At 40.1% G+C, this 23,141-nt stretch overlaps 1 protein-coding gene across 3 annotated transcripts in view; it reads right to left on the bottom strand.

The window, feature by feature from the left end:
• Positions 1-23,141, bottom strand: part of DAAM2 (dishevelled associated activator of morphogenesis 2) — a 202,651-nt gene that overhangs the window by 161,349 nt on the left and 18,161 nt on the right. For 2 of the 3 annotated variants that reach the window (XM_041404352.1, XM_041404354.1), the window contains exon 1: positions 14,100-14,260. The gene's annotated coding sequence lies outside the window, so the exon portion shown is untranslated. Of the gene's footprint in view, positions 1-14,099; positions 14,261-22,889; positions 23,024-23,141 lie in introns of those variants that run through there. The other variant, XM_041404353.1, reaches the window with a different exon arrangement.

The raw sequence follows: 23,141 nt of genomic DNA, 5'->3' as shown, positions 1-23,141 counted from the left end.
CAGAGGAGACTGTGACCCCACAGGAAGCCCATGCTGGAAGAGGATCCTGGCAGGACCTATAGGCCCATGGAGAGAAAAGCACACACTGGAACAGTTTGCTGGCGGGATCTATGACCCCACAAAGGACCCATGCTGGAGCAGTTCACAAAGAACAGCATCCCACACTGGAGAAGTCCATGGAGAATTGTCTCCCATGTGTGAGACCCCACATGGGAGTGGGGGATAAAGAGTGAACAGTCCTTCCCCTAAGGAGGAAGGAACAAGAGACAACGTGCGATGAATATCAGCCTGTTCTGCTTGAAGGCAGAAAGTAGAGAAACTTGGAGTACAGTTCAAGAAGAGAGAGATGGGAGGAAGGTATTTTTAAGGTTTGGTTTTATTTCTCATTATCCTACTCTGATTTGATTTGTAATAATTAAGCTAATTTCTCTAAGTTGAGTCAGCTTTGTCCATGATGGTAATTGGTGAGTAATCTGTCCCTGACTTTATCTCAACCCACAAGCCTTTCATTATATTTTCTCTCCCATGGCCAGCTGAGGAGAGTGACAGAGCAGATGTGGTGGGCACTTGGCCTGCAGCCAGGGTCACTGCAGCATATATTCATGTAATTGATCAAGGAGGTAATTTTGAAACAGCGAAACTTCTGTCTTGCATAACAAATAGTCTGAACAAAGCTCTAAACCATACCAGTAGAACCAGGTTTGGGTCAGCTTTGTTTGACAGCCAACCCTACTTAGCCACCATAAAAAGATCCAGTCTATTTCCCAAGTAACTATGAAATTCAGTTAAGTTTCAGAAGCATAGTCTTTATACAGCACACATTAAATATAGTCGTGCATAAGATCTACCACAAGATTTTTCTCACTTCCATACCTGATAACAGGTGTGGCCATTCTGACTCCGTACTTGGCATTGGCTGGTGTCCATATGTCAAGGGCAACCCAGCCTTTTACAAACGTTAAATGCCTTTGGTGTTGTCACCAGGAAGCATATCAGAAATGACCAAGCAGTCAGCTGTGCACAAAGCTCCCATGAATATATCTCAAACACACAATGGGGAAAGATAATAAAAAGGGCATGAACAAAAACATTTAGCAGAAGGTCCTTACTCAGAATTAAAATTTTTCCTACTAAACACCAGGACAAAAATCACCTGGAAATGAAATCTCAGGTTGCTAATACCAGCGAGCCAAAACATCCCCAAACTAGTCTAAAAAAAAGTGCTACTAAAAACATTATTGTAACTGAAAGCCTCTTTAGTAATGAAACCTTCATAATACTCTCTTGACAATTTAACTAGCTTTTCAATTTAAAGCACTATATCTTGATTTGATAAATGGAGATGCTGGCTTTTTTTAAAACAAACTATCAGGTTGTTGTTCAGGCTACATCCAGGTAATATATGAAGTGCTAGATGGTAAAAAAAAAAATAAATAAACACAACAGAATGCTTTCATTATATGAGGACCTCTTTAATTAAAAAGCATTTATTTTCTACTAAGATCATGCTACGCATTCTTCCTCATATCACAGCAAAGCTATTGCATTATTTTTCAAAAGAGACTCTCAGCAGCATTACCGGTGCCCTATGCTTACACTGCTCACATACTGAAAGCTAAAGCTTTCACACATCTTTTCTTGAATTCATATAATATCCTGAGTTGGAAAGGACCCACCAACTCCTGGCCTTGCACAGGACACCCCAAGAGTCACACTATATGCCTGAGAGTGTTGTCCAAATGCTTCTGGAACTCTGTCAGGCTTGGTGCTGTGGACAATTCCCTGGGAATTGTTCCAGTCCTCAGCCACCCTCCAGGTGAAGAACCTTGTCCTAATATCTAACCTAAACCTCCCTTGACACAGCTTATGCCATTCCCTCAGGTCCTGTCACTAGTCACCAGAGAAGAGTTCAGTGCCCAGTCTGTTTCTTCCTCAGAATAATCCACTGGAAATTGATTGTTCTGGTCATTTGCTTTGGCCCTATGACTGGATGGCAACTGCAAGATTTAGACAAACAACTGAGCTGCATTTGCAAGCAAGGCTTACAGCACCATGCACAGTACACTCACTGTATCACAAATGTATACATTTACTAAGAAATTAAAGAAAAGACAGCAGGAATGTTCATCATCAGGCCCTCAGAGTTTGAACCTGTTAAATGTATTCAGTATCACATTTACCAGGAGAGTGTTGACAGGTGGAAGGTAATAGCAAAATATTTTGTCATTTCTATAAACTGAATGCAGCCATTTGTTTCCTTCTAATGTCTAATGGACATTATATGGCCTTTTAAAAGCATATTTATTTCTGGCTCTGTCTGTCCTGTATGAACCTTCTCCCCAGGATTACGGACTAAGAAAGTACAACTAATCCTAACCAAAGAGCTCTAACAAGAATTACCAGCAGAACTCAGACTCATGACTCTCTTCCTCTGTTTCTGCACGACAAGTGAGGAGCCAAAAAGAGAACAGTGAGGGACTGTACACTAATATTTTATTAGAGTCCTCTGGAAGCCACATTTTGGTGTATGGCTGAAATTCAGCATCCTCAGTCCTTGCACGTATTGACCAAGCATCAACAACATAATCACCCTTCTCTTCTTTAGTGTCCTGAGAACTCCTTCAGCATCTATTGCCTGCGCATAGGGCTCAGAACCCTCACTGCGCCTCCTGAATTGAGCCACAGGAGCTGTGCAAAACTTGTCTTACCTCCATGGGAGAAATACCTGGATAACATAGGGACCATAGTCCAGCATCCTCTCCCAGTTCTGTCACATATCTCCAATGAGAGAATAGAGGTGTATTTATAGTACAATTAATGTCACTTCATCTTGGGAGACTATCACAAAATGCAATCAAAGCGTAAGGGTATATGAGCTAAAATACTGAAAGACCTTCAACCAGACTAATTTCTTACATAAAGGCCAATCATTACCATTCCTATTTATAAACTAACAAAGCACCAATTAGCAACTACGAGCCTTTTTGTACAACAAAAGGGTATGCTGTGTTCTGAAAAAGGCACAGGTCATCTCCAGCTAGCTCTACTCTATGCTGGCACTGATTAGATACATTCTTCACCTGTAAGTTGACAGTCTTCCTGCTGAAGTTCATTAGGATGGAAGAGAAAAGAAAGACATTGGTTCTGCTTCTTTGAATGCAATCAAAGTCAATCTTAAATGTATCTAATTATGGTCATCAAAGCATAAGTTCCTCACGTGCTGAATTACTAAAACTGTTTAAATAAATCTGTTGGAGAAGAAGAACAGTAATTTTGAATTAGCGATCAGAAAACAAGTCCAAAATATTCTTTCACACCAGTCTCAGGAGTTTAATTCCAGGAGTGTCGCATCATATGTCACAGCTAAGATGGCCACAATACACAGAGTATCACCATACAATTTCAGAAGGCTTTAACATTCACCCATACAAAGTAACACCATACCACATCAGAAGACTTCAAGTATCTGCCCTTCTTGTTCTTCAGCCCAAACTTTTATACCCCTCATGTTCATGCACTGCACCTGTGCGCCCTCTGTTCCCTTTGGTGATTGCTCAGTGCACCTGGGCACTCCATGGCTCATTACCTTCAATGCTGCTCACCTGCTTTTCACAGCTGTGCCCACTGGGGATGAGGCTTGGCCACAGCCCCACTCCCAATTACCACAAACTGTGTGCCTACACAGGAGGACTCCAAATTTATCTTACTTGGTAAAATCGCAGCACTGGGCCAATACAAGGAGTGCAGGATACAGCAAGCTGTGTGTGCATCCCTCTTAGCTACAGAAGCAGCGGAGACAATAGAAGAAGGTATATTTGAAAACTTGCTCTTGGAAAAATTAATGAAAAAATGCCAATGAAAAAATGTCTTTGGTAATCAAAGAAGAAAAACGCAACATACAGAGAAAAATACAAACAACTTCAAAAGAGCTCTCAAGCACTATAGTCTCCTTAAGATGATAGATCTGAACAGAAATCCCACTACTCTCACACCATCTGCTCTGCCTACCTACTATCTACCACGTACTGTGATACAGGAGCCAGACCTTTTGCTTTGGCTTCCTCTCCTCTCAGTCTTTTGTCCTGCTGCACCAAAATTTCCCAGTAAACTTCAGACATCTTGCCTGAGACTGGTACTTCTCTGCCAAAAATCCTGGTTTTGATACACTCTTCTAAATAAAAAGCTGTCTTGTAAGAGACATTCATCCTAAATCATATTGCTTTAAGATCAGTAGCATCATGGTAAGGATAGTATAGAGCAGCATGCTGAATGGACTGTGTTTTTTCTACTGAGTTTAAGGACATTTGAAGAATCTTGTAAATGATGCCACCAAGGACTGCCCAGAGAGGGAATCTGCATGGGAATATACTGAGGTCACAGCAAACCTTACTCAGCTTTCTCTTTCCCCTCCATGCCCGCCCTCAAGTGCAGCTTAGCGTGGGATTCTGACAGCAGGAGGTTCCCACTGCAGGCCTTTGGCTTCATCTCTCCATCAGCCTCCGGCCTCTCAGTTCTTCTCAGGGACTCTCCATGCACTCTGAAGAACAAAGATCCCAGGCATTTTTCTGGGGCTCTGGGAGCTGCTTGCCTCATTCCTTCTGAGGAAACAGCTGGAAAGTTGCCCTCAAAAACTAATTTGTGAGCTGCATCCCTTCCAGAAGTTTTATCAGCTGCTCATTTCAAGCAGGTTTTTATAGAATAATGGGAGAGCTGGACTGGATGAAAAGAACTGGATCAGTGTCTTTGCCTATCCCAGGCACCAGATCCTCAAACCTAAATCATTCTTCACAAAGTCCGCAGTAAAAGCTTTTTAAAGAGGCAAAAACATGCAGGCCACTTTCCCCCTCTTCCCATCTCACCCTCCTGGACTCCGAGGTAATGAAATGTTACACATACAGTCTGCCTTGGAAAATGCAAAGAATCACCTTTTTCTGCTTCTGTCCAAGAGCTGTCTGAAAAGGCTAAAAAGCTCTCAAGTGTAAAGGATTTATCAAACCAAGATACAATGACACTGATAATGAAGAACATAACAAAGAGATGCACAATTTTAATTATCTTCCCTCTTAGGGAAAAACAGAAGGAGAGAAATACAAGAATCCTCTTAGATCACAGGGGATTGTAAGAAAAGGGAACAACTATTAGAACGCCCTGTTGGCATAAAACCAAATGGGCACGAACGGGTTATGAACAAATTTAGTTTGGAAATTAGAAGCAGATTTATAAACACCAGAGGAGTGAGGTTCTTGAATGGCTTCCCAATAGGAAACAACAGGAGCAAATGCCATTTGAGACAGAGATTGATAATTAACTAAGAAAATCCTGCAACATAATTTCCTGCAATTACAAAAATGGTGTACTCCGTGACTCAGGAGGTCTCTTTCAGTCTTGCACACGTCATCCTCTACTGAGCCAAGACAGGATAGATAAAAACTAGAGATAAGGTACATTAAAAGTGGAATATTGGCAGGGCAGCTAGAATAAGGGTGAGTCTGCTTTCTTTATTAAGTAATTTTATGGAAGTTTGTTTGAGTGACATTTATTCATCTGTATGTACTTATGTATTTTCAGGTAAAAATTTGGGTAATAAAGGAAAAAGATTAAAGTTCCATGACATCTATGATCACCTGCAAGGAGCAGGACGGAGGTGAACCCTCCCACCTCCCATGCAATCAGTTGACTACATTGTTAGAAGTTATCTTCACTGACCTGCATGCAGGGGTTAAAGCTGTCAAAGGAACTGTAAAAAGAAGTAAACAAGTGAGAAAATTAACAAAGAAAATAATGCAGGAAGAATTAAAGTGAAACAAAGAAGTTTCATAGCTGAGAAATGTGTGGATGGGTATAGAAATGATCACCTGTCTTTTTCAGACTTGACCAAAGTTTTGCTGGAAAGAAGTCCCTGAAAGCATTAAAAAGAGTCAGCAGGGAGAAATTACATTTTATTTCTATATTGAAAAGCCCAGGATAATACGGCCCTATTCTATACACAAGAAAATGCTAAACACATGAAGCTGAAAAAACATGAAAAATATAGCACTGTAACACAAGAAATCATCTGTGAACCCTCCTGTAGCACATGAAACATGAGGTATTCATTCATTCCCACAAATGGAGTCAGTGTTGATCTATAAGCTGCAGCACAATATTACACATTTCGGTTTCATGATAAGCTGCAGCTCTGTATTACACACTTGAGTTTCATGCATTTAAGCCAGACAAACATTCCCAGGGGATTGAAAGAACCCGCTACAGTGAGTTGTGGTTCTATTTTGGATCATATCACAGCATAACAAATCACAGTTTCAGACACTGGGATAAGGGGCTCAATAAAGCCAGTAGCATGATAACTTCATGTATATCCCTTCCACACATGCAGCCATGTGTAGAATCAAATCCACCTCCAGCCTTTCAAACTGTACAACTACAAAGTAACAATCACTCTCATATCTGCGTGTATCCATTATTCATCAACACACATACTCTTAAATACAATCATTTATTACATACTGTTGTACAGCAGTAGCTATCTAACCCTGTCCACACACTTCAACACTGTTTACCATATCTGATCTCTTACATTTAAAAAAAAAAAAAAAAAGCAGAGAACAGAAATGTTTAATGCAGAAGTTCTTTTTCTTTTGGTGGTGTTGGTTTGTTCTGCTATCTTTTCATTCATGTCCCATTCAAAGTGGTCCTCAGAAGCAGAGTCCCTTTAAGTATTTGGTAACCCACCAACTCCCTGGCACTGCTGTCCCACAAGAAATTCTGAGGGCTGAGAATGTTGCACTGTTCCCCTGTTCGTCTAGCAGATTTTTGGTGTCAAAAAGGTTTGCAAATTAAGCATGGAAGGAAAAAAAAGGAAGGAAAAGTATAAGCCATAACTTAAAGGCTGAACTGGAAAAACAGCCATATTGCCAGTACTCCTGTTGATCTTTGCTCTGTTTCCCAAAGAAATCATGTCAAAACACGCAAGATCATTAAAAATGAGGGTTTTTTTATTAAAACACCTTACAGCACCCTGTGCAGATTAGCAAATTCTTCTGAAATATGAAAAGATTTCTGTTAATCACTGAGTAAAGATGACAGACAAGACTTCCAAGAGAGTGTAAATATTTGAGGTACGAGATGCTGTATTTTCCTAAAGAATTTTGCACATTAGATACCTGACTATTCATGTCATTTTGTTCTCAAGCTGAGAAACTGAAAATTTCTCTCCGAGCTATTTTGATTGACTGAGCCTCAGGACATGAAGTCAAAGCAGCAAGCATGAGCATAAGTCCCCAAACTTTCACAGCCACTTTCTTGTCCTCCCTATTGTGCTCAAAATTGAAGCACTGTAGGAGTTTCATTCCCTCCACCTAATTAAGTTACATTGAAAAGGTAAACGAAAGCGGGGAAAAACAGCTTGTCTAGAGTATGTTTCCATTTTTCCATTTTAATTTCACCTACAAGTCAACCACCTTAAACATGACACTGGATGATTGGCAAAAGCATAACATTATTGCTTAAAACCTAACATCACTAGAAGTCCTTGTTTGTTCTTGGGTATTTTGTTAAGTGGAAAAAAAAAATAGGAAAAAAGAAAAGGTTTTTCAATATAAATAAATCCCTGAAGGGCTTCCAACCAAAATCCTTATAGTATTAGACGATGAAAGAACTGTTAAGGAAGTGAAAAAGAAACAGGAAGCTGGAACTACCTGGCCAAGTTTCACTCTATAACCTGAGTAGTTTGCCATTAAAAAATAACTAGCACAAAGAGTGAAAAACAGCTTCCAGTATAAATATATACTTTTATGATCAAGTTCTCCATATACAGAAATTTAATTTTTTCCTAGAGAATATGATTAAAAGACAGTCATTGTTTAAATCTCAGGGAAAAGGGGAAGCAGACATATATACAAACATAAAAAATATAAAGTTTGCATAATATTTAAAAACAGTATCTCTTTTTAAAATATTCTGCCAAAAGGTTTAGTCTACACTACAGTTACTACATATCATTGCAGGTATTACAACAAACCCTGTGCCACTGTCACACACAGTCCCTCTGTCCCACCCTGAAAGAAACCATCTGCAGTTCAGAGACTTTGATTTCTGGATGAGCTTAATACAAATGCCCTCATGAAACTTTCCAAAGGGCCTCTGAATCAGGAAAAGAACGCAGAGCTTAAAAACATCAGGCTTGTATAACACAAGTGGAGCACTGAAAAACCACATCCAGTTGGGAGATTGAATGATTCACAGGGCTTGTAATGGAATACAATATGTCCTTCTACTGGGTCACTAGGCTGAATCTATTCTGGATGATGACCAAAAACCATTCCCATTTGATTACTGCTCATGTGAAATGAATTGATCAAGGCTGTCCTGATAAGTAAGCAAATTTGTCACTTGAAACCAAAAGATGCACGAGGACTTCTGTCGGCAAAACCTAACGAGATTCAAGAAGAAGACATCTCAAAGTCTAAATAGTCAGCTCATTGTCAGGAATCTGACAATGCTGGACAAAAATTTAAAAAAAAAAAAAAACAAAAAAAAAAAAAACAAAAAACAAAAAACAACCAAGAAGACGTTGAACAGAAATATGCTAAATGTTAAATGTTGCATATGATCCACTGACTGACCCAAAACACACAACTGGAGAGAGCAGCACTGGGGAAGGTAACTCAGCCATGGTTAAAGGTATCACTTATTCTATGACTGAACAAAGAGACTGCAGTCTTCCAAATCTGTCAGTTTAACAGCTTTCACCAAAAAAAAAAAAAAAAAAAAAAAAAAAAAAAATCTAATTCACCAGTGAAGTTGTCCAAGATTTTGAAGATAATAATCCTTCAGCTTACTGGGTTCTGTACTTAATAGACAGATGGGGTGCCAAGAGGTAGTTCAGCCCCAGCTGCCAGTGCACCTTTCTGTTTCAGCAAATCCAGCTTCCTGCCTTTTAGCACACACAAATTTGGCACATTTAATCAAGTAAGTGTTCATTTTAATAAAGTATCAAATTGCCAGAAAAAATATTTTGCTTGCCTACCAAAAGATAAAAATTGAGCCTTCAGCATGTTTTCTTAGGAAAAAAAGGACAACAAAAATGTTGCCATCTTAAGGCAAACACTAAAGCTTTTACTTTATTTTGGGTCTGTTTCAGCTACTGTAAGATGTACTAAAACAAACAAACTCCTCCATCCACTTCTGTAACCCTGCATCAAGTCCTGAACCTAAAAGTATATGATAATTTCAGTGTGCTATCAAAGGCACATGAGAGTGAAGCACTGGTGTGGGCATGCACATACATGCACAGAAACGCACAGAGTATTTATAAATCCACTGCTGTAAGGGATTTGACGTTTATTTTTTTAATTAACTGCAAATGATAACACAAGAGCTTTTCATCTGGCATGAGCTTGGATTTCATCAGCTGCTGGAAAAGATTCTCTTGGAGAAATAAAATTATAGTGTTTCTTCATGTACTTTCTATGGATTTCAAAATAAACAGAAGTATATGGTCATGCCAGTTAATAAAAAGATGTAGGTAAAGTTATAGGTACATCTTGATACACACCCAGAAAGAGGCTGCAGAGCTGGACAAGCACAACACATCACATTGGCTAAATGACAAAATACCCAGGTGAGAAAAAAAGTGAAGCCCAAGTGAAAAGAACTGGGAAGAACAGTAGCAAAGAGCGCCATTAGCCTTCCTGCTGCCCTGATTATTACATTATACACAACGTGGCATAAAAGAGATTTCATTGTTTGATGCTCCTTCTGCCCATACACCTTTCTCACCATGTCACATTTTTCAAATGGAACAGTGTGTGACAGCAGGAAACTAAAAGTGATGCAGATAACTTCAGAATTGCTTTTAATCTCTGCTCCATTTCAAAAGTCAGAAGCTGCACTGTGAATCAGTTCCATGCCACACCCCACACCATTCTCACCCCAAAGGGACCATTTGAAAAGATGGTAAAAAAAACACCATGAGTATAAAACTTACTCTTCCCAATGAAGACACTGAGAAGTGCAGCCCTTGCTAAATAACAGCACTGACATCTGCCACCTTGGTTTTTCCTTCTCATATGGAACCTTTACAATCCATGAATTTATGAAAACGGAGGAGCAAGAAATCTCATCAGAACCTTATTTGGTCCCTAGAAAGCTAAAAATTCCTACCTCTTTTCCTCATTTCATGCTACAGAACACACCAACTTGATACATACTTTTGCCAAATGCTCAGAAGATTATTTCACAGGTTTCAGGGTGTAGCAAAAAGAACAAAAGGGATTTCGCCATTGCTTGATTTACTGGCTGGCAAGGTCAATGCAGTATTTAAATGTGATAATTTAATGATACATTAGGTCACTACCATGTTTTTGAAAGCAAAATTAAAGTGGTGGAGTGCCTAAAACTTTTTAAAGGCTTCTTGTTTATTATTTTTACATTAAAGAAAAAATACTCTCAACAATAGATTAAGATTAAAGAGAGATTTAAGTTTTCAAGGATTCTGGTGAATCTGGTGAAGAAGAAAAGAACTTGAGAATTACATGTAATAAAAGGAAAATATCAGTCATCAGTTGTCTCAGACACAAAATGACAGATGTACATATGTGAAGATGAAAATAAATTAATTCTTTGGAGGATACTTATCCACATGAGTATTAACAGATCTGACATAGTCTCCCTGGGATAGTCAGGACTAGCTACAGAGAGGTATCTACTTCACTGAAAATATTCTTTGGGGAACAGATTCCTGCATTAATTCCTTTCCATATCTACCTTCTGAGCTATTAAATCTTATTTACTTTCCTTCATATTCTGTGCAAGTTAACATGTTTTGATCTTGCACAGGACAACATCTTGAGAGGTCTCCACTTACAGAGATAAACTTGTCCCACATGTAATGGAAAATGCAGCATTCCAAACACTGAAGTAAAGACAGACAAATAAATCAGACATAAAACCATGCCTATCACTGTTCAGTATAAAAAACTACAGTATAAAAAAGAAAAGAGCAAGTTACTGTTACCCACACATTCAGCCTTTGATATGAAACTGGGATTTTAAGTTGGCATCCTGGCTCTGCTATATAAAGCAGAAAGAGGCTTTACCTGCAGCAAAGAACTGGGCCAGATGCACCAGAGCTGTGTGACCACCAGCAAGCCTTCATAACCTGTGGTAACATCCAGCACTTTGTCAGGTGGAAACATTCTAAGAGAAAGGATTTTGCATTAAGCTTCACCAAATAAACTATTATAAGATGCTCAAAGATTAATTAACCTGAAGGTCTGTGAAACAATTACATAAAAAATATACTAGATCTCAAGCTGACAGTAATTTGTTGAGTAATCATGAGTCTTGCTCTGGCTAAACTCACTTAGCAGAGTTACTGTCAGTGTAAGCAAGTAGTAGACAAGTGCTCCAATGGCAGTCACAAAATTTATAGCATTGCCAGCATGCTAAGTATTGACTGGCAGGTAAAAAGATTAGTGATCTCTAATGAGAAAAGCTATTCAAGGAAGCTCCATTTCTTTAATTTAGCATAAATACAGGTGGAGGATTCCTTTACATTTTAAATATCACATGCATATGTCATATTAAGCTAATGTTTTGGGAACTCTGCTGGAGTTAACTCTATGACCTCAGCATCAGCCACAGACAGACTTACAGTGTTGACTCCCAGGTACAAAGTAACTTGAAGCAAACCACTTGGGAGCCAAATAAAACTAATATTAAAGTGAATTTCCAAACAACACAGTAAAAATCAGATCTGGCACTTCATACTATCGTCTCCATTTGTGAAGAAAAGATTTTAACTTCAAATGTAGGCAATTAGGAGAATTAAACAAACAACTACAGCTACTATATTAAACGTAATGCAGACAAACAGTGGGGAGATGCAACTTTTAAGAGCTTAGCTGGACATCAGTGATGGTGGAGGAGGCAATTTGAATGCATAAATTAGCCTCCTACGAAGGCAAGCATCTGCTAGGTTCAAGTGTGCCTCAGAGTGTCTGATAGAGCTATCATTCTCAATGAACTTGCAATCTGCTTGAAGGGAAGTGAAGGAGATTCCTCAATAAGTTACTGAGGCAGTAGCCAGACAGACACCTGACTAATGCCTGCTAGTTCAGAGAGGAAATGAAGAGGGAAAGCTTTCCTCTAATACAATAAATCATTTTTACAGGCCATTCATACCTGGATGTCTAATGAAGCATAAGGAGTACAAAGAAATGACTGTTTTTTTCTTGAAAAACTACTAACATCACATGGATACACCACAGCACAATAAGTGTTTTACTCTCTTGCAGGTAAGAAAGTTGTCTTCTCTTCACATACTCCACTGGTTCAGCAGAAGTAGTAGAACTCTAAACTTTTCAATGAGGCATAATAATTGGTAGTCAGAATGACTGCATTCCATATGGTCATTCAGTTCTTTTAATCTGCTTTGCCCAGCATGTCTCACATTAAGGACTCAAAACCTGCAAATCTTTCCACTCCACTGCAAGTGATTTGTAAGTAACAGGAATACAGTCAGACAGAAGAGTCTTGTTCAACGCACAAGCAAAGCCCTGGGTCACAATAGAAACATCAAGTTTCTAACTTGGATCAGAGGGGAAATTGACAGCTCTGGTCCTTCTCTACTGACAAACGAGCTGCATTAGTTAAAATAATATCTTCATTCCTTTAAAGCCTTTGATTTAAGTAAACTCAAATTCCTACTCCACAAAGAAGAACATTTTACACCCCAGGTGATACATAAGCAAGTATACACACACAAAGGTGTGAACAGATTATTGCTGCATTTTCTAACTCTCTGTTTATATGGGCGAAATATGGCACAACTGTCAGTCTCTTGTAGCAGTATTGGGGTTTCTATGAGGAAAGCTGTACACCTGGCCATGACCCTTCCCCTTTCCCAAACTACTTGACAATATGCCATTCAGTCATTAGGGTTTACAGTCTTAGTCACTTGTAGAACTCTAACCTCTGCTGTACATCTGCACTAGATACAAAGGATATGTTCCCATGTCAGACATCCAATTCCAGCCTAGAACTTGATCAACACTGAGTGACAGCTCTTCCTCATCTTCCACACCACTACTGAAGTAACATTTCTGTCAAGAGATTCCACACTTTCCCTTCCCTTCTTGATCCAGTATGACTTCACAACACACTCCAGAAGAGATAACAAGGTCATAACCAGGCTCTAATATATTTCTCTTTGTATTTCAGATCATCTTGTACAAAACAATCAAACAAAAAAACTACCCCCAAGACTTAAGGGAATGAAAATTAAAAACATTGGCTGCTCCAAGTGGATGCTACGTACTATAGCTTTGCACTCCTGTGAACAATTGCTGGTTTAATAGTTTAAAACATCTCGCCTCCACTCGATTTTCCTCTTGGATTTTTACCAGCTCCCCGTTCCAGGGAGGCTGACGCCGGGTGCAGCAACAGCGCCCTCTGTCCGCCACGGGGGGAATGGCATCTCCTGCCTCTGCCCTCCCAGGGCTGACGATGTAGTTACTTACGTTTAAACAAATATATACAACATTTGCCCGGCAATACTTTGACACCCAGATTTACACTGACAGCACAGTTTTTAAAAGCTCCTTCCGCTTGCTGTACAAATCTCAGTGCGTTTATGACTTCAACATGAGACTTGTGTTTACCCCAGAAAAGTAAATGACAAGCCATTTCAAGCTTCTTGAGAGCTGGGGTTTGTTTTGTTGGCTTTTCTGTTGATTTCCTTCTTTCTTTTTTGAAATCTTAAATCATGTCCTAAGGAAAAGCCAATTACAACTCTTACTAGCTTTCTGTCCCCCCACATACAACAGCACTTGCTGGTTTCTCCTTCCTCACTCCTGCAGCAAAGCTTCTATGTGGAAAGAGGATTTCAAAAACAGGAGCACAAACACTGACAAATCGTCAAAGTTTTTTACACTTTTATTTTGCCTCCATGTTTTCCCAGCTGCTCTGCTTAAAAGTAAAAGAAAGGGAAAAAAAAATAAAAGAAAAAAAAAAAAAAAGCTTGCAAAGAACATTACAAATTAAGAAACTGGAAAACTGCAGTCCAAGGAAGAGGATGTGACTCTAGTTTGACTTACCAATTTCATCCAGATGTATATTTTCCTACTTGCTTTTTACAGGGGCTGAGCTCAGTGCTCAGGAACGTCCATCCCGTGTCAGGGAGCCAGGCAGAGCGCTGATCCCCGCGCTGGATGCTGCTGAGCGAGCGGAGCTGGGGTGCCTGCTGCTGCTGCTGCTGCTGCTGCTCCTGCTGCAGCGGCGGCTGCTGCTGCTGCTGCTGCTACGTTTTAACTCTCGGACCCGGACCAGGAACTGCTTCCCATTCCCCAGCGCCGCTCCAGCGCTGCGGGCTGCGGGAGGCAGGGCCGGCCCCTGCTACTGTGCTGCGCTCTCTTAAAGGGCCCCGCGCCGGCCCGGCCGAGCGCTCGGCTCCGGGAGCCGCCGGCGCTGCCCGGGGGCGCTGCGGGCGGGAGCGAGGGGCGCTCACCGCCGCCGAAACCATCGCCGTGGGCGAGACACGCTTTCCTACATGCCTCGGGAACAGGAACGCTCTTCCACGCAGCTACCCGCCCGAGGCTTCCAGGTGTGGCGGGGTTTAATCTTGGCTTCCGTCGCGCTCTCCGCACGGTCGGTGCGGCAGGAGGCGGCGGGGTCCGCACGGGTCCCCGGGCAGCGGGCGCAGGATCCCGGCTGCGGTACGGACCACCGCGGGGAGCAGCGCGCCCTCGCCAGCCTCCTGCTCCGCGACTTACCCTGCGGCACACTGTCCCCAAACCTGGTGTGCAGCGGGGATGAGGGATTTCCCCTGGCACTCAGCTCAGTCTGACCTTAAGAGATTTTATTCCCTGTAATGGAGAGGATATGATTTAACTGAATAAAAAAGCCCTTATTTCCTAGTTTTTCTCTCCATTCATTCTCCAGATAGCTTTAATCCCATGTAAACCACTGTTTCTACCACGTTCGCTGATTTCTGACTTCACTTTTAACTGTATCTGATTTTAATTGCTAGATTGATGTTGGGAAGTTGTCTGCCTCGTGTGTGTTGCTGTCTGCAGTGAAAGAAACCACATTCTCTGTTAAATACTCTATTAAACACTGAAATTCAGAGATAGTAACACCATCTGCAAAATCTCTTTTTTTTTTTTTTTTTTTTTAACTCATGGTAATATATGGTTTGCTCTTTGTATGTGTAAGACATTCATTTTTGTTGCAATAACTGAACCCTCATGATGACAATACCAATCAACACAGATCACAAGGCAAAGTCATATATATACACACACGGATATGTGTATCTTTAATGATGCATCCAGAGTAAACTAGTTACAGGGGAAAAATGCTGCCTTCAAACTCACAGGCCAAACCAAACAAGATGAGGCCAAGTCACCACTGTCCTGTCCTCCCTGCCTTCACTTAAACCAATGCACAATAAAAACAGAACAGGTACAAACTGCTTGCAAGCCATGATGTCTTTCTTTCTGTTTCTTTGGTCCTATGGAGGAGAACATGGGTACAAACCAAAAACTGAATGCAATCATTTTAATGATAATGGTCCATCACAAACAGGTTCAGTAGGTACCCACTGACTACTGGCATGTAGTCTGCCGTGTAAGCAAAGTAGCCATTTGGCCACATGACTAAATTACAATACTCAGCACTATGAGCCTTCTATGAAACCACAGGGACCCAGCAGAGTTCCTCTAGTATGAGCTGTACTATGCTCCTGACTTTCTCAGCATAAAGCCTGAGAAAGCTCTGTATTATTTACATATGCAAACTACATGCGATGCATGGCAGAACAGATCTTAAAATTCCATCAGTCATCCCCTCTGTTCACACGTTCCCATTGGTCTATTAATCCTCACTTCCCACCCACATCTCTAGCTACCACTCTTTTCTCTCTTCTTCTAAGTCCTTTCCCATTTACTCCCTCTTTCCCCATTCTGTATGCCACATACTTCTCCACCTTTTGAGCTCCATCTGAGTGCCTTGGTCCCTCCTCCTCATCTCTTAGCTTCTCAGTTTCTCATTGGAAGAGGAAAGAAGGCCTGAAAGGAGACCTGGGAATGATTTACCGCTTCCTTCTCTTGCATGCCTCTCCTCTCTACAGCAAAGGTTCTGGAGATAGAGACCTGTATGCAGCCCTAGAATCTAACCTGCAGCAGCAGGCCAGGGCACAGGGGTTAGGCATGCTCACATTACCGAGGCTGTCTCCCTGCTCACAGTTCCACACAGAACCATTTATTATGGTACAATGTAGCAAAGATAAATGGTCCTTGTCCATTAGTTAAAAGTTAATGAAACACCCATCTTTAAGACAAAGCTGGTCATCCATTTGGCGCCATAGCTAAGATTATTCTGATATGTTCAAAGCAGGCAGAGTCTCTCTACAAGACAATAGGGTAAGGTGCTGCAGTAGATGGGAAATTGAATGGCAGAGATACCAATGATGGAGAGAAACTGGGTGCTGGGGCAAAGCTAAAGTGATGCTTCGCTGCTCCACACATACAAAACAAGAATATGCAAAACACCAGAAAGTGCCAGCAGGAAACAGGCTTGTGCCACTGGAAGAATGATCTCATCACCATAAATGTTAAGATAAAAAAGGAATATCTGCAGTTCCTTACATATGTTGCTCCTTACTCTCCTCATAATCCCATGTGAAAGCTGGCCCCCTCTCACCGCAGCATCTGGATGTTCCATTGACACAGCATTGTCTCATGGCTGCAGCACAACTCCTGTTTTCTATTACTGGCTGTAGGAGAAATGTGTGGTATATTAAACAAGGGCATAGAATTTGAATTCTGCTGCATGCTTCAATATTTAGTCACCAGTAAATGAAACTAGGTAATAACTGATTCTTTCTGTGACTCTGTTTGCTCAGTTACAATGAGGTACATTAAACTCTGGTGTTACATAATTCAATACTTGCATTAGTAACAGCTTGGAATGGAAGCTTATGGAAAATCCAGTTTTTTATTATTAAATACTGAAAGAAAACTAAAAAGTGTTGCAGTTTGCAGAAATGTTCGATTCTGTGGAGTATTCCCCTTGCACAATAAATGGCATTTAATGGGAGATATTTTGGTGTCTTAGCTTATAGGGGACAGCAAAACCAAAAGTCCTGCCAAAATGTGCCAAAAAAGAAAAAGGTGTGTTTGTCTCTGAACAGTGTATCACATGTCTACTTTGCAAGGCAGCACAAACACACCTACAAAGGCAGCTCCTTCTGAATTTAGGTATAAAACTATTAAAGAAATCACCTATTTTCACAAGAATTTCTAGCTTCTGAAGACCAAGGTCAAAACCAAAAAAGCTGTAGTATTATTTGTGTATAAGGGCCCACAATAGTAAGGAGTGAAAAGGGGAAAGGGACATAGAAAATCAATAGTTTGCTGCTCAAAACCATTTTCCTTTCAGAAGACAGAAGCAAAAGCACCTCTGTAGATATGAAGTGTTTGTTAGATCCCTCATCAAAACAAAAGGACACGGGTATATTAATGTAACAACAAAAGTGTCCATTGTGAGAGGGGACCCAGTGCCAGGCTGCCTGCTCCATCTGACAGTGAGAGTAAACACCATGGCTCTGTGCACTTGGCTGCATGCCTTGCCTGACACCACCACCCCGTGCAGCCACAGGGTCAGCAGCTCAGTCACCACAGGGTACAGGACTAACAGGACTTTCCTACCCTCCCATCATCTCTGCAGTCTCTGAAATGCCACACAATGTTTTGAGTCTGAAATAGAGAGCAGTATTAGTGCTATGCACTGACCTTGGATGTAATGTAGTGGTGGATCCATCGCTATTGTCACTTACCAATGAACCACACAAAATTCTGTCCCCTGCTGCTGAGGGGCTGAAATGAGGCATGTATAGTCAATACAATGGAAATGCATGTACATTCATTTAGTTTATATAATCCTCCTAAAATTAATTTTAACTTTAGGCTGAAACCACACCGTCTGATCTAAAGGCTGGATTCCACTCTCATTGACTGCCAGATGAATAAGGATGCTTCAGTTCAGGGACATATATATATATATATATATACACACACACATATATATATAAATACATATATGTTTTTGCAGATTAAAGTTTTTCAATCCTAACCAAAGTAACATCTTTAATGTTTTTGATAGAAGATCACTTTGACAACCTGCCTTGAACTTTTAAAAAGTAAAGATCTGGACAAAGCTCATCTCAAATGACATTCTTATTATTTAAAATTTATAACTTGTAATGCCACAAGATTTGCTTTTGCACTTGATGAGCATATAATGTGTGTGCACACTTGTGCATGCATGTATGCATTTACACATGAGTATATTCAGGCAGATGTTTGAGGGAAACTGTGACAGGGTTAGCTTGCAGCTGATTTATTTCTGGTGTCATTATTTTCCTGCAGCATTCTTTATACTGTGGAAGAATACAGTTTTGTAAGATGCCACTGCAAACCCAGCACAAGCATTTCTTTTTGGTGAGTTTATTTTCTCAATTTTAAAAATTGTTAGGAATAAATAAATAAATAAATTTGTTCTTAGGAACTAGACGGTATCAGAAATGTAAAAGTTATGTAGTTAATGGAACTCATGTCTTTCAGTATGAAGACAATTTCTTAAAAATGCCTGAAATCAATGTCATCAAGCTACTTGATAACAAATCAAATTATCAAGTTTGATCAAAGTTATCAAGCTACTTCTACTAATTGTTCTTAAATAAAAAGGTTGGGTTTCCCTTTCATAGAATGGTCTACACCACAAAATTTAAGTCAACTAAAACTGCATTCAAATCTGTATCCATCATAGTTAGACGTTGGTGGACCTTCCTGGAGGCATCACGTTTCAATTTTCTTTTTTTTCCTTGTGTTTTTTTTTTTCTGTGTTGTTTACTGCTCCTTGTCTTTTATTGGCTGCTCAAGCCTGTTAAATACTTGCCCCTGTATTGGTTAAGATGTAGTGAGCGGTTTGCACAAGTTGTGTGCTGGCAGAAGAACATGAAAAAGAGAGAAGAGAAGAGAAGAGAAGAGAAGAGAAGAGAAGAGAAGAGAAGAGAAGAGAAGAGAAGAGAAGAGAAGAGAAGAGATCAGCATTTGCTGCATCTTGGATAACAGCTATGGAAAGAGGAAAGGCATTTACTCTTCAAAAAGAAGCAGCTTATGAGCTTTTGGAAAGTGAGTCATCTTACTTCAACTGGAAATAAAAAGAAAAAAAATTAAACTTTTACAGGAGTTGTTTCTTTTCTCCCTGTAGTTTTGCTTGGTATATCTCAAACATCTTCAAAGTGAACTCCATTTGCAGGTAACAGCCCAACTCAAACCCACATCCCTGAAGGCAAAAGAGTCAGAATCAGCAGAATTAGATTAAATTTCCTGCCACTAAAACTCTGATCAACTGTAGGCAATTAAAGGTAGTTACCAGTCCCTGACAACTGTAAATATTTGTAGTCAGCAACTTCATCATGGCTTCATTTGCCTCCGTTGAAGGAATTTGTGTTATGTTCACACCTAACACCTTATGACCATTTTGAATTTCTTCATATATCTTGCACAGACCAGAGCTTTAGAAAAACAGTTGTTCAGCTGAATTTCATTTAGCAAATTAGAGGCCACTGATTTGTGCCCTCTAATTGCAATCTTCCTCTGCCTTCCTCATCATTTTTGATTGCTTCCTTTTATTCTGTATATATTTTCCCATCTTCCAAAGGAATAATTTCTATTTTAAAAATCTCTGTTCTACCAAACGGTCATCTTACAGAAAGATGCAGTATGCAGGCAGGTGATTATCATGAATCTGTTGTTTTCTACATTTTACTAAATACCTGAACTAAGGTGGCTGGCGTGGGCTTGTCCCTAGACAGATGTTCCAATAATTATCTGCTTAATGACATACTTCAATGTTTTTCATTTGAAGGATTTTTTGCCTTTTTGAAAAAGAATCTAAGCTGATTAAGCTGCACTGCAACATAAATTTCCACTAATAGAATCTGGGCTCTGAATGATCAGGGGTTGTTTTCCTTTTTTATTCCCCTGATATATGCATGTGGACTTATTTAGCTTCATAGAGGGGAGGGACTTGGGGGCCTTTTTAAGTTTTGGAAGTGATTAGGAAATACCAGATGTTGTATTGACCATCGTTTAATTAGCAATGATCTAGATCAACATGTTTTATTCCAACCAAGAAAAGGGCATTAATACAGTCAGAAGTAAAGTTAGTCTCCAGCTATGAACACAGAGATCTCAGTGACTTCCAGGAAAAATCAAAGTGGTATCTGTCAAAGGAACAGAGAAATTGAAAGGCAAAGGCTATTTCCCCTTCTTATTCTGATACAGGATCTAGGCTAGATCCTTTAGTCTGGTTGACTACAGGTTGACACAAAACCAAAGTGAAACAGTAATGTCAGTTTTTAAACTGCTCTTGTAACTCTGTGGTCTATAAGCTGATAGAGGCATGTTAAGACCCTAGTGCCAATAGAACAGCCGTGGAATTTTTAAAATGATACTTGACTACTATTGGATCCTGAAACAGCTGCTCAGCAGGCAAGTAACTCCAGCTAAATATCCTCATTTTTGCAGAATTGGTGACTGAGCTGTCCCACTGCTCCTATTCTACCAAGAAAACTCACTTTTCTCCTTTGAAAATTTTTTCAATATACCCAGTTCTGCATGCTTTTAAGTGCTTTGTAGCATCTCAGTGGAAAAAAAAAAAAAAAAGCAGCTGGAGCTAAAAGGCCTGGTTCTATCAGTGATGCTGCACAGGGGACAACATTTGTTTACTGTGTGTTCTTTGCAGAAGACCTAGAAGAATTAGTTTCAGTTGTTGTGTCTTGCCAAACTCTGATTACTCATATTCTTGGAAGTTTACATGCAAACTAATCAGCAGCACTGATTCCCTAGTAAGAAGCAGAAATCAATTAGCAAGTTAGTTGACCTTATTATAGCAATTAATTGCAAATTACATTAGTTTCAGTATTTGATAGCCAAGCTCTTTATTTTGGCTTTGGGGGCTTTGGTGTTTTAGTCTAGCTTGGGTTTGGGTTTTTGTTTGTTTTGCTTTGGGGTTTTTTGCCCTCCCTCTATTACACCACTCTTAACCTGCCCTGATTTTTCTTAAATATAATTTTCATCACATGAAATCTGTCCTACTTTGTGACACACACTTTCCCGAAGGATATTTGACCTTCTTTACAGGAATTCCTGTATGCTTAGGAGTCCTGGAAATGGGACAATGTTCCTACGGAAAGGTGGCTCCTTACTTCTAGGCAAAGGATGCTGACTTGCTTTCTTGGAAATCTGTTTGACTGTGAGGGTGAGGGCAAGAGAGAAGAAAACTGTCTTTGTTGTACTTGGCAAGAGGGTTCATTTTACAGGGAATGTGGAGCACCCATGCTCCGGTGAGGTGCTAAGTAGTACATGTGTGTTTACCAGAAGGCAGAGTTGCTCTGGAGACAAAAAATACATTTCTTTCTCTGTGAAGCAGTTGAGTGAAGAGGGGCACACCCAGGTTCTGCAAGCTTTAATTCCATCCTGGCAGTCTGAGCCGGAGGGAAACTTGGTGTATGCCAGGAGAGCAGCACATATTTAACTAGGTAGTGGCCCTGATTCTATGCAAGATGTTCATGCACAGAGACTGAGCCCCTCAAACCATTGTTTGCTCCTGGATCACTGCACATGCCAGAGAGGAACCTGGTCACCTAGAGGGTTGTAATTAATTACTCAGTTTTTCAAAAGACTTCAAAGATGTAAAATAATGTTTAAAATTATGGGGAGCAAATCTGTATCTTTTGAATACATAACCATACACATACAGAAAACTGGAGCTGTGAGCCAAACATCATATTTTGTTCCATGTGACAGAATCTGGATTTAGCACTTGTATTTTTTTTGTATTGGTGTCTGTGAGGTTCTAACAGCTGTGGAAACTATTTAGGATACTGACAGAGAGACAGTGTCATGCCTATGGAGACAACCACAGGAAACTTACTGCTCAGTTCATCAGAAGGATGACGGAGCTTGAGCCCTGACCACTGATTTACCACTGCCCTGCTCATTCACATCAGGCACCTTCTTAACTCAGCCACACTCCACACTCACATTACACTCATGTAACTACTGCTGCAGAGCTGGTGTCAGTAGGGAACTGGGTCACGAGACTTCACAGCGTTGCTTCATATAAAGTGCAAACACCATGGGAAGAAAAGGTTTCACATTATTTTGTCTCTGTAAATGACTGTTGCAAGTCTACGAGAAAAAAATAGAAAGGATACTGAAAATCATGAGACACTAGGAGTAATTAGGCTTCATGGACAAATCGGATGCACAAATTCTTAATAGATCAAAACACTGAAGTATTCAGGGAGGGAGGGAGGGAGGGAGGATGGATGGGAAGGAAGATAAAGTCAAGAACATTACTAAACTACCATTTCCAATAAGTCTATTTACTAACTTACAAGAAATGCCTCTGTTTAGACTATAATTATTATCAAAACCAAGTTAATATGTTGGTCCTCAGGCAGAGTTATGGTATGGCTAACTCTTGTAGTACAGCCTAGATACCAGTTCTATTCTGCTGAAGTGTGGGATAAAAACACAGATGGGATTGGAGGTTACAATTTTTATGCCATTAGGATATGTGCTGCTTCTAAACACACTTTGTTTTTCCATTACTGGGGCTTGTGAGACCCTGTTTGCGTTAACTTTGCTCTAAAGTTGAAAAACCATCTTACCACCTTGCAGTATGCAGAAGATTCCTCTTGCCTGGTGAATGTAGGACACATCATACATGTTTAAGAAAACAAAATTATAGCTAAATGGTTTTTTATGGTATTCCGTTCCTCTCCCATTCCCCATATGCAAATCAGTACTAACCTGGATGATCTGTGTAGTTTCTGACTCGATCTTCTCTCTCTCTGTAGGTCACTGTTCAGTTCAGGTCCTCACTGTGTTGGAAGAGCCCCCTTCAGAAAAATTAGTACAGCTGCTTCGACTGCAGAGATGGTTGTCTAGAGAAACAATTGCAAATAAATAGCTCTTTTTAGCTTTCTCTCAATATAAAATGCATCTCCAATGTGTTTTCACTTTCAAATGAAATTACAGAAGAAATATGTACAGAGGTTCCTA

Source organism: Onychostruthus taczanowskii, unplaced genomic scaffold, assembly GCF_017590055.1.
Source record: "Onychostruthus taczanowskii isolate IOZ18803 unplaced genomic scaffold, ASM1759005v1 scaffold21, whole genome shotgun sequence".
Lineage (NCBI taxonomy): Eukaryota > Metazoa > Chordata > Aves > Passeriformes > Passeridae > Onychostruthus > Onychostruthus taczanowskii.
The sequence above is the reverse complement of the archived record's forward strand: the minus strand, read 5'-3'. Positions and strand labels throughout refer to the sequence as shown.